This window comes from Mobula hypostoma, chromosome 7, assembly GCF_963921235.1.
Source record: "Mobula hypostoma chromosome 7, sMobHyp1.1, whole genome shotgun sequence".
In the NCBI taxonomy this organism is placed as follows: domain Eukaryota; kingdom Metazoa; phylum Chordata; class Chondrichthyes; order Myliobatiformes; family Myliobatidae; genus Mobula; species Mobula hypostoma.
Window position 1 is genome coordinate 13,569,258 of NC_086103.1, and position 11,749 is coordinate 13,581,006.

Genomic DNA, 11,749 nt, shown 5'->3' on the forward strand with positions numbered 1-11,749 from the left:
TGAATGAAGGAGTGAAGGGGTGGATAAAAGAGGGATCAGACAAGTGATTATGACTGCACAATAGGCAGCTGCACATTTCCTTGAAGTGGTGAAGCAAAAGTCTAGGTACACGTAAAAAAAATTCTGCAAAGCTAAGATGCTTTCAAGAATAATAAAATGAGAAGTTTCTAAAGATCAAAAAATACTATAAAGAGCAGTGAACAGCAAAAAAAAGACTAAATCAAATCAATAACAAACAAGCGAAAATCTGCAGATGCTGGAAATCTGAGCAACACACAAAATGCTGGAGGAACTCAGCAGGCCAGGTAGCATCCATGGAAAAAGAGTACAGTCGACGTTTTGGGCTGAGACCCTTCATCAGGACTTACAAGGACATTGCAAAAACCGGAGGGCCTGGGTTATGGTGGGGGGGTGTGTCTGGCCAGTCCAGGTCTTTATTCCTTGGAACGTAGGAAAATGAAGGGTGACTTCATGACTGTTTAATTTATTGTTTAACTATATTTAAAATTTTAGTCTCCCTAAAAACTCAAAGCTCTCAACCCTCTCCACCTCAGTACAATAGAGGTGTGAACTCTACTCTGTTCCTGAAGTCAATGCCCAGTGCCCAGCTCCTTGATTTGCTGACCTGTCTACATGTCTCTTGGCTTTCTATCTCAGAATCAGAATCGAGTTAATATCTCTGGCAAACATCGTGAAATATGTTGTACGCACAAATCAAAACTAAATTGAATCAGTCATGCAAAAAGAGAGCCAGAAAAATACTGAGGTGGTCTTCATAGCTTCACTGTCCATTCAGAAATCTGATGGTGGAGGGGAAGAAGCCGTTCCTGAATCGTCAAGTGTGTGTCTTCAGGCTCCTGTAGCTCCTCCTTGATGGTAGTGATTAAAGAGGGCATATCCTGGGTATCTCCTTCCCGTACTCAATTTCATTGTTGCTTGAGATCTCGAGAGATACTACAGTGGTGTCATCTGCAGGCTTGTAGATGTTGTGGTGGAGGCGTGCCCTCCCACTTTATGGAAAATTGATAGTCATAGAGCACTGCACCACAGAAACAGGCCATTTGGCCCATCTAGTGTGTGCTGAACCATTAATCTGCTGAGTCCCATCGACCTACACCCGGACCATGCCCTCCATTCCTCTCCCATCCATGTTCCTATCCAAATTTCTGTAAAACATTGAAATCAAACTCACATCCACCACTTACACTGGCAGCTCATTCCACACTCTCACTACCCTCTGAGTGAAGAAGTTCTCCCTCATGTTCCCCTTAAGTATTTCACCTTTCACCCTTAACCCTTGATCCTGATTTCAAGTTTCACCCGACTTCCATGGAAAAAGCCTGCTTGCATTTACCCTCATAATCAATTCTCCCTCATTCTGCTACACTCCAGAGAACAAAGTCCCAACCTGTTCAACCTTTCCCTGTAACTCAGGTCCTCAAGTCTTCCATTATTAGAAACATCCTCTCCACGTCCACTCTATCGAGGCCTTTCAATATGCGATAGGTTTCAATAAGAATCCCCCTCATACTTCTCAACTCCAGAGAGTACATGGCCCAGAGCCATTAAATGCTCCTCATATGTTAACCCTTTCACTCCTGGAATCATCCTCGTGAACCTCCTCTGGATCATGAGCAGCATAGACAGGGCGAATGCACTCAGTCTTTTCCCCGGAGCTGGGAATGAGGAACCAGGGGGCCCAGGTTTAAACTGAAAGGAGAAAGATTTAAGAGGAACTTGAGAGGAAACTTGTTTGCAGAAATTATGTAATCTCTGTGGAACGAGCTGCTGGAGGAAGTAGTTGAGGCAGGTACAACAGTAAATTCGAAAAGAGAGTTGGATAGTTCAATGAATTTGAAGGGTTTAGAAGGGTAAGGGTCATTCACTGGTGGATAGGAATACTGTGGATTGGGCTTCTGGGCTGGTATGGAGCAGAATGGCCGAAAGGCCTGCTTCCATCCTGTATGACTCTGTGAGTGTGAGGTACACAAGTATGACTCTGTGAGACTGACGTACACAATTATGACACTGTGAGTGTGTGGTACACAAGTATGACCCTGTGACTGTGAGGTACACAAGTATGACTGTGTGAGTGTGAAACACACATGTATGACTCTGTGAGTCTATGAGATACACAAATATGACTCTGTGAGAGTGAGATACACAAGTATGACTCTGTGAGTCTATGAGATCCACAGGTATGACTCTGTGAGTGTGAAATACACAAGTATGACTCTGTGAGTCTATGAGATCCACAAGTATGACTCTGTGAGTGTGAGGTACACAACTGTGACTCTGTGAGTCTGAGATATACAAGTATGCCTCTGTGAGTGTGCGATACACAAGTATGACTCTGTGAGTGTGAGATACACAAGTATGATTCTGTGAGTATGAGGAACACAAGTATGACTGTGTGAGTGTGAAACACACAAGTATGACTCTGGGAGTCTATGAGAGACACAAGTATGACTCTGTGAGTGTGAGGTACACAAGTATGACTGTGTGAGTGTGAAATACCCAAGTATGACTCTGTGAGTCTATGAGATCCACAAGTATGACCCTGTGACTGTGAGGTACACAAGTTTGACTCTGTGAGTGTGAGGTACACAAGTATGACTGTGTGAGTGTGAAACACATATGTATGACTCTGTGAGTCTAATAGATACACAAGTATGGCTCTGTGAGTGTGAGATACACAAGTATGACTCTGTGAGTCTATGAGATAAACAAGTATGGCTCTGTGAGTGTGAGATACACAAGTATGACTCTGTGAGTCGATGAGATACACAAGTATGACTGTGTGAGTGTGAAATACACAAGTATGACTCTGTGAGTCTATGAGATACACAAGTATGACTGTGTGAGTGTGCAATACACAAGTATGACTCTGTGAGTCTATGAGATACACAAGTATGACTGTGTGAGTGTGAAATACGCAAGTATGACTCTGTGAGTCTTTGAGATCCACAAGTATGACCCTGTGAGTGTGAAATACACAAGTATGACTCTGTGAGTCTTTGAGATCCACAAGTATGACCCTGTGAGTGTGAGGTACACAAGTTTGACTCTGTGAGTCTGAGGTACACAAGACCACAACCGGTTTCAGCAGCTCAGTAGAAGGAAGTGGATCAAGGAGACACAAGTTTAAACTGTTCGACAGAGGTGCAGAGAACCTGTGCGGACAAAGCTGGTTATGATGTGGAACTGTGTACCAGGAAGCAGACAAAACCACAGGGGAACTGAGGAGGTTTTAGAAACAGAACAATTTCTATGTTACAGGGGGAATGGGAATGAACATCGAACATAAAGCTGCATGGTTGTGTAGTCGTTACTGTGACAGTGAATGGGGTTCAATTCCCACTGCTGTCTGTAAGGAGTTTGTACGTTCTCCCCGTCACCATGCAGGTTTCCTCTGGGTGCTCTGGTTTCCTCCCAGAGTCCAAAGACGGACGGGTCAGTAGCTTAATTGGTCATGTGTGTGTAATTGGGCAGCACGGGCTCATCACGTTGGGTCAGAAAGGGCCCATTACCGTGCTGACTCTCTAAAACTTGGTAAGGTTCAGCAGAGAACCGCTCCTTCAGCCCACAATGTTGTGCCAAACTTTGAAACTACTTCAGAATCAATCTAACCCTTCCCTCCCACCTAACCCTCCGTTTTCCTACCATCCGTGTGCCTCTTAAATATTCTGAATGTACCTGCCTCTACCACCACCCTGGCAGCGTGTTGCACACACCCACCATTCTGTGTAAAAAACCTGCCTCTGATATCCCCCTTATACTTTCCTCCAAACACCTTAAAATTATGCTCCCTTGTATAATCCATTTCCACCCTGGGAAAAAGTCTCTGGCTGTTTACTTGATCTATGTCTTTTATCATCTTTACACCTCTATTGAGTCACCTCTCATCCTCCCTCACTCCAAAGAGAAAAGCCCTAGCTCACACAACCTGTCCTCATAAGACATGCCCTCTAATCCTGGCAGCAAAATCTCCTCTGCACCCTCTCTAAAGCTTCCAGATTCTTCCTATAATGAGGTGACCAGAACTGAATGCAATTCTCCAAGTGTGGTCAAACCAGGGTTTTATGGAGCTGTAACATTACCTCACAGCTCTTGAACTCAATCCCCTGACTACCGAAGGCCAGAACGCTGCACCTTCCTTAATAACCCCATCACTTGCGCGTCAACTTTGAGGGAACTTTGGATGTGAACCCCCAGATCCCTCTGTTCCTGCACACTGCTGAGAATCCTGCCGTTAACCCTGTACTCTGCCTCAAATTCAACCTTCCAAAGTGAATCTGTAATTTGCTGTCTGGGCTTGTGCAAGGAGAGCATTTGGCTCTGGGGTTTCTTGAGCAGTTTAATTGGTTAATTGATGTTTACCTAGTTTTGTTAATTGTTTAACCATGTTCAGTTTACTTTGATAGGCTTGGCGATTCAGCATCACCTGTACTACTTAAGTGGTTGTTCCTTAGCACATATCGTGGGTTTTTCTCTCTCGACGGACTGGAAGCTGGCTGTGTTTTGTTTGATGTGTGAGTGTGTTTTGGAACCTGTTGAGGGAAAGAGAGTGGGGAAGGAACGGAAATTGCTGGGAGGGGGTCATGTGGGTCCGGTAATGGCGGACAAGATAAGAGGCGGGGTTGAGGGAAAGAAAGTGGAGAAGGAGAGGGATAGAGACTTGGGACCAGAGGTAGGCAGCTGGGGAGAGGTGGATTATTGTGAAGGGAGAAATAAAGGGAATGAGGAGGTAGTGAGGGGTCGGATGAATAAAAACCAAGACAAATGGAATAAAAGAATAAGAAATGATAGTGGAGAAAGCTCTGAAAGTGAGGAAGATGAACAAGCTCAGAGAGGAGGTGTTGTCATAATTAGGTTTAATGAGAAGGCTCAGGGACATATGAAGAAAATTAACCCGTTTGTGCTAACAACAATTCTGACAAATAAGGTAGGGGAAATAGTATTTGCAAAAGTCCTTAATGATGGCAATTTATTGGTAAGATGTGTGAATGAGGAACAACTTGAGAAAGCACTCAAGCTAAAAGAGATAGGAAAATGCAAGGTGGAATACACAGGGAGGGTGGGAGCACAAAACAGTGGTTGTAAAGGAGTGATCACGGGGATACCAATGAGTATAAATATGGAGGAGATAAAGAGGAATATCAAAGGAGGGAAAGTAATGAATGTTCAAACACTGAAAACAACAAAGGAGGGAGTGAAAAAGGAAAGTGAATCAGTATTGATTGAATTTGAAGAAGAAAGAGTGCCAAGGAAGGTGTTCCTGGGTTTCATTAGTTACCCAGTAAGGGCGTATGTGCCAAAGCCACTGAGGTGCTATAATTGTCAAAGGTTTGGACACGTGGCTAAAAACTGTAAAAGGCAGAGGAGATGTGCTAGATGTGGGGGTGATCATGAATATGGAAGGTGCGGAACAGGAGTTCAACCAAAATGCTGCAATTGTGGAGGAGCTCATAATGTTGCATATGGTGGGTGTGAGGTTTTCAGACGGGAGACTAAAATTCAAGAAATAAGAGTGAAAAGAAAGATCACTTATGCAGAAGCTGTAAGAATGTCAAGAGAACAGAATAATGTTCCTAATGAACAGGGAGCAATAGGGATACGAGAGATGCAACAAAGAACAAATGACAGGATTTATGTAGACAAAAAGGCTCTAGTAACATTCATTGCAGGAGTGATTAATAGTACTGCTGAGGTAAAGTCAAAAAGTGACAAAATTCAGCTGGTGGTAAAAGCAGCAGTAAACCATTTAGGGTTAGTAGGACTGACATGGGAGGAAGTGAGGGAGAACCTCAGTAATCAGGTCAAGCCAGGAAGTGTCATGTGTTGGTTAATACAAATTATGGTGATTCTTTTACAATGGAATGCAAGGAGCTTACTGGCCAATAGCCAGGAATTCAAGCACTTTATTAAAGAAATGGTTGTAAAACCGGATGTAGTGTGTATTCAGGAAACTTGGTTGAAACCAACTTTAGACTTTGTGGTATATGGGTATACAATGATAAGGAAAGATAGAAATCTAGGGGGAGGAGGGGGTTGTGCTATGTTAATCAAGCAAGGTATACCATATAGGGTACTGGAAAAAGGAGATGATCAGGAATACATAGTGGTGGAAGTGTGGGAAAGAGGGGAGGGAGTGGTTATAATTAACTACTACAATCCATGTAAAAGTTTGGATTTGGACAGCCTATTAACGATACAAGGACAAAACAGACATAAAGTAGTGTGGTGTGCAGATTTCAATGCTCATAGCACAATATGGGGGGATCAGATTACAGATCCAAATGGAAAGGTAATTGAAGATTTGATGGAAGAAAGGGATTTGGCGTGTATGAATGATGGTAGCAGCACAAGGATAGATATAACAACAGGAACTGAGTCAGTGTTAGATATTACGTTAGTGTCTAATACCTTGGCTGGCATTAGTAACTGGGGAGTTTGGACTGCTTCAACAGTAGGCAGTGATCACTACCCAGTTTTGTGTTCAGTGGGTGAAAGAATTGAAGTAAGACCAGGTGGCGGAACCCCAAAGTGGGTGTTTGAAAAAGCTGATTGGGGTAAGTTCCAGAAGTTGAGTGAAGAAGGGTTGACAAAGATTGATATTTCTGGAAATGTAGATGAATTAAACAGTCAGGTGACTTCAGCAATTATCATGGCAGCAGAAGGATCTATACCTAGGAGTAAAAATAGAATGAATAGAAAACTGGTACCATGGTGGACAGAGGAATGTTGTCAGGCTGTAAAAAACAGAAATAGAGCATTCAGGCTAGTTAAAAGAACCCATAATATGCAGCATTTGGTTCAATATAAGAAAGCACAGGCAGTGGTGAGAAGAACTATACGTCAAGCTAAAAGGGCAAGTTGGAGGAGTTTTTGCGACAAGGTAGGAAGAACAACACCTGTGGGAGAGATATGGGGAATGATTAAGAGGATGGGAGGAGATAGAGGGGAATGGGAATATCCAGTAATGATATCTGAGGAGGAAACTGCAGTCTCCAGTAGGGATAAGGCTGAGGTCATGGCCAAGTCATTTGTACTGATACACAGTTCAGAAAATTTGTCTGAAGAAGGGAGAAGAAGAAGGGAAAGAATAATGAGCCAACACCCAGGTGTGTTAAGCAGGAGGGAAGGAACAGATGATATAATTGATGATCCATTTACATTAGCAGAAATGGTGAAAGCAATAAAGAGATCGAGACCAACCTCCCCAGGGAAAGATCTGATATGCTCTGTGATGCTAAAAAATCTAGGAGAAGGAGCACTCTTGAAGTTGCTGCATTTTTATAACAGAGTGTGGGAGGAGGGAAGATTACCAAGTGCATGGGAAGAAGCAGTAGTAATTCCAATAAGGATGCCTGGCAAGGATCTGTCAAAACCCACTAGCTACAGACCAATTGCATTAACATCAAGTATATGTAAGATAATGGAAAGGATGATAACAGAAAGGTTATATGAGCTTGAGAAAAGGGGAATGCTGGCAAGTTATCAGAGTGGTTTTAGAAAGGGAAGGAATTCCATGGACTCAGTGATTATGTTAGAGACTGAAATAAGGAAGGCCCAGGCAAATAGAGAGTCAGTAGTGGCAGTGTTCTTTGACATTGAAAAAGCCTATGATATGATGTGGAAGGAAGGATTATTAATTAAACTGCACAAGATGGGGGTTGGTGGGAGAGTTTTTAATTGGATTAAAGGTTTTTTGTTTGGTAGAAAAATTCAAGTTCAGATTGGATCAGAATTATCAAAACAGTACATAGTGGAAAATGGCACACCTCAAGGTAGTGTGATTAGCCCGTTACTTTTCATCATTATGATCAATGATGTCTTCACAAAGGTACCAGTGGATATAAGTAGGTCACTGTTTGCGTATGATGGGGCCTTGTGGAAAAGAGGCAGGAACATGGACCATATAATCAGGAAACTACAAGAAGCAATTGATGAAGTGATGGAGTGGGGTTATGATTGGGGATGTAGATTTTCAGTAGACAAAACTCAAACTGTATTTTTTTACCAGGAAAAGGGTTGAGGTAGGGAAGAAGTTAAGGATGTATGGGGTTGAATTAGAAAGGGTTGCATCATTTAAATTTCTGGGAGTTATATTTGATTCACGATTAACATGGGCAGACCATATCAGGAAAGTTGAGGAGAAATGTAAAAAAGTAATAAATGTGATGAGATGTTTGACTGGTAGGGAATGGGGAGCAAGTTGCTCAGCTTTGAAGAGAATGTATGTGGCTTTAGTGAGATCTGTATTGGATTATGGAAATATAGTATATGGATCAGCAGCTAGGTCTCTTATAAGGAAACTGGATGTGATTCAGGCTCAGGCCTTGAGAGTGTAAAGTGGGGCTTTTAAAACGTCACCAGTGTCAGCACTACAGGTAGAAATGGGAATAATGCCTTTGGAACTAAGAAGGATGCAACTGATGGCAAACTACTGGGCTAACTTGCAGGGGCACAATGATTCTCACCCTACTAAAGGAGTGTTGCAGGAGTGCTGGGAAAATGGGAGGTTTCAGAGGGATACCTTTAGTCGGGTAGGGAATGATATCGCGAAAGAATGTGGAGTATTTGATCTGAGGATAAGTCCTTCAGTAGTTTATCCGGTTGTAGCTCCATGGAAGCTGGTATGGCCTGACTTAGACTGGCATTTGTTAGAGGCAAAAAGGAAAGAAAGATATAAAACAGATTTGGTAAATGCATTTAACTGTCATGTGATGGAAAAGTATAGTGATTATACTCACATTTACGGATGGTGCGAAGGAACCTGAAACAGGAGTGACAGGGTTTGGGGTGGTAATACCAGCAAAAGAAATTGGAATCAGCAGAAGAACATCTAATAAGTTAGGGGTGTTTACAGTGGAGATGCTGGCAGTGTTGGTTGCGTTGCAATGGGTACAGAAAGCCAGACAAGCCAAAGCATTGATATGTTCAGATTCATCCTCAGTTCTAGCAAGTTTAAGGTCTTTTCACACAAACAGTCGGCAAGATGTACTTTATGAAGTTCTTCAGTTAGTTACAAGAATTGCAAATCAGGGAGGTCAGGTAAAATTTCTATGGGTTCCAGCACATGTAGGGGTGAAGGGGAATGAGAGGGTGGATGATTTGGCAAAGAAGGCGTTAAAGAAAGAAAATGTGGAAATGCACATTAGTATCAGTAAAGCAGAGGTTAAGTGTGTAATCTGGGAAAAAGTCAACCGAATGTGGCAAGAAAGAAGGGACAGGGAGGGGAAAGGGAGGCATTTATATCAAATACAAAAGAGTGTTGCAGTTACTAGGGTAGGTAATGGAAACAGAAGAGAGGAAATTGTGTGGACTAGGTTAAGGCTGGGGCACTGAGCATTAAACAAAACATTGAAAATGACAGGGAAACACCAGACAGGATTGTGTGAGGAATGTCAGGAAGAGGAGTCAGTAGAACATGTAGTTTTGTGTTGCAGGAAGTATGGGATACAGAGAGAGATGATGAGAAATAAATTAAGGGAGTTGGGGATGCAGGAATTCACATTAAAAGGGTTGCTGGGCATGGGTGAGAGAGCACAAGTCCGGGTATTTTTAGCGTTTTTAAGGGGTACAGGGGTTTTTTTATAGCATATGACGGATAAACAGGAATAGGATACTAGGATGGTCAAAGATGGGAGGGTGAAGTGTAGGTTTGTGTGTGTGTGTGTGTGTGATTGGGTGAAGGGATTTAGAATGTATGTCTAGTGCACATTCTGGAGCAGAGGGTGGCGGTAATGCACCATTAAGCTGGATGCCAACTGCCGTAAAACAAGATACAGACAGACAGACAGACACTTATCGTGGGGTCCTAGTTTTAAGTTTCGTCCTGCGGTGTTGCTGGGTTGAGTCATCAGTGTTCTGTTGCTATTCCTATGTATAAACTCTGTTTGCCATCTCTGTGTGGGAAGGGAGACTACCGTTCCTCTGCACTTAGCGTCCATCATTGCCAGTGCACACCGTCACAGAATCACTTCACACTTTTCTGGGTTGAATTCCACCTGCCACTTCTCAGCTCAGCTCTGGATCTACTCGATCTTTGCCTCTTATCATCTCGTACACCTCTGCTGTGTACGTACATCTATTGATGCTTCTGGACGCATCTTCAGTGATCCTGGAATCATCAGGTGTTTCGGGTCTTTCAACATCATACAACCTCCTCCAGGTGACCCAGGCAGGGCTGATCAGACCCCAGCTTGTGTCCAGATGGCTAGCTACTTATGACTCCATGGCTCCCCTCTTTTGAGCCACAGCCATCTTGAGGCCCTCTCTGCCGCATCGGTGGTACTGCGGATGGCTCTCCTCTTCCTCTCTGCCTCGATGCCCAAAATGCTGAAGGCTCTAACTAAGGAACGGGCTGTGAATCCCCTACAACCAACCTCCACTGGGAGACACCTCGCTCTCCATCCAGCCTGCTGACAGTTGCTGACCAGTCCTGCGTACTTGGAGCGCTTCCTTTCAAAGGCCTCTTCCAAGCTGTCTTCCCAATGGGACTGTCAGCTCCAGCAGCACCACTTGCTTAGTAGACTCAGACACTAGGACAATGTCTGGTCGCAGGGTGGTGGCTGCGATGTGGTTGGGGAACTTCAGCTGCCCTTCGAGGTCCATGAACAGCTGCCAGTCCCTTGCAGAGGTCAGGATGCCTGCAGATGTTCGTTTGGCAGGTATTGGCTGCTCCCCAGCTCTGACAAAGGCAATGGTCTGCTTGGAGGATCGGGACCACTTCGCCCACTCAACTCCTGAGCTGACGGCTTCAGCGATGGTCTTCAGGACCTGATCATGCCTCCACCTGTACCGTCCCTCACCAAGTGCCCTTGCGCAGCCGCTGAGGGTGTGCTGTATAAATCTCCTCTCATCCTCCTTCTCTCCAAAGAGTGAAGCCTTGGCTCACGCAACCTATCCTCAGAAGATATTTCTCTAATCCAGGCAGCAACCTGGTAAATCTCTTCTACATTCGATAGCTTTCAATGAGATCCACAGGCAGCCGTGCAGACTAAGTCTTTATGTACATTTAAGGCAGAGGTTGATAGATTCTTGATTGGTCAGGGCATGAAGGGATACGGGGAGAAGGCAGGAGATTGGGGCTGAGAGGGAAAATGGCTAGCCATGATGGGATAGCAGAGCAGACTCGATGGGCCAAATAGCCCAACACTGCTCCTATACCTTATGGTCATTTGGACAAATAAGATTAATCTTTTTCTTTTAATATTTAATTGTCACTTTGATGCCAATACTTTGTCCTTGACATCCAGAGAGTCTTGAATTTCCTGAACCAGCAATTCTGCGGAATCTCGCTTCCCCCATTCTTATCTGCGTAATGAAACAAAAGGGCAAGGCAGCCAGGGTGAGACATTAATGTGAATTTAAAAAAAACACAGAAATGCTGTGTTGGAAGTCCCCAACACACACTTCTTCTTTCACCTTAACTCACAATGAAGACTTGTCTGAATTTTTTTTGAGCTTTGACGTATTCACTACCTTGAGTACAAAACTAAAACCGGACCCTAACCTCTGAATCAGAATCATAGAACACTGAACATAGTACAATTCTTCAGCCCATGATGTTGTGCCGACCTTTTAAGACCATAAGACCACAAGACATAGGAGCAGAATTAGGCCATTCAGCCCATCAAGTCTGCTCCACTATTCCATCATGGCTGATTTATTATCCCTCTTAACCCCATTCTCCTGCCTTCTCCCTGTAACCTTTGATGCTCTGACTAATCAAGGACCTACC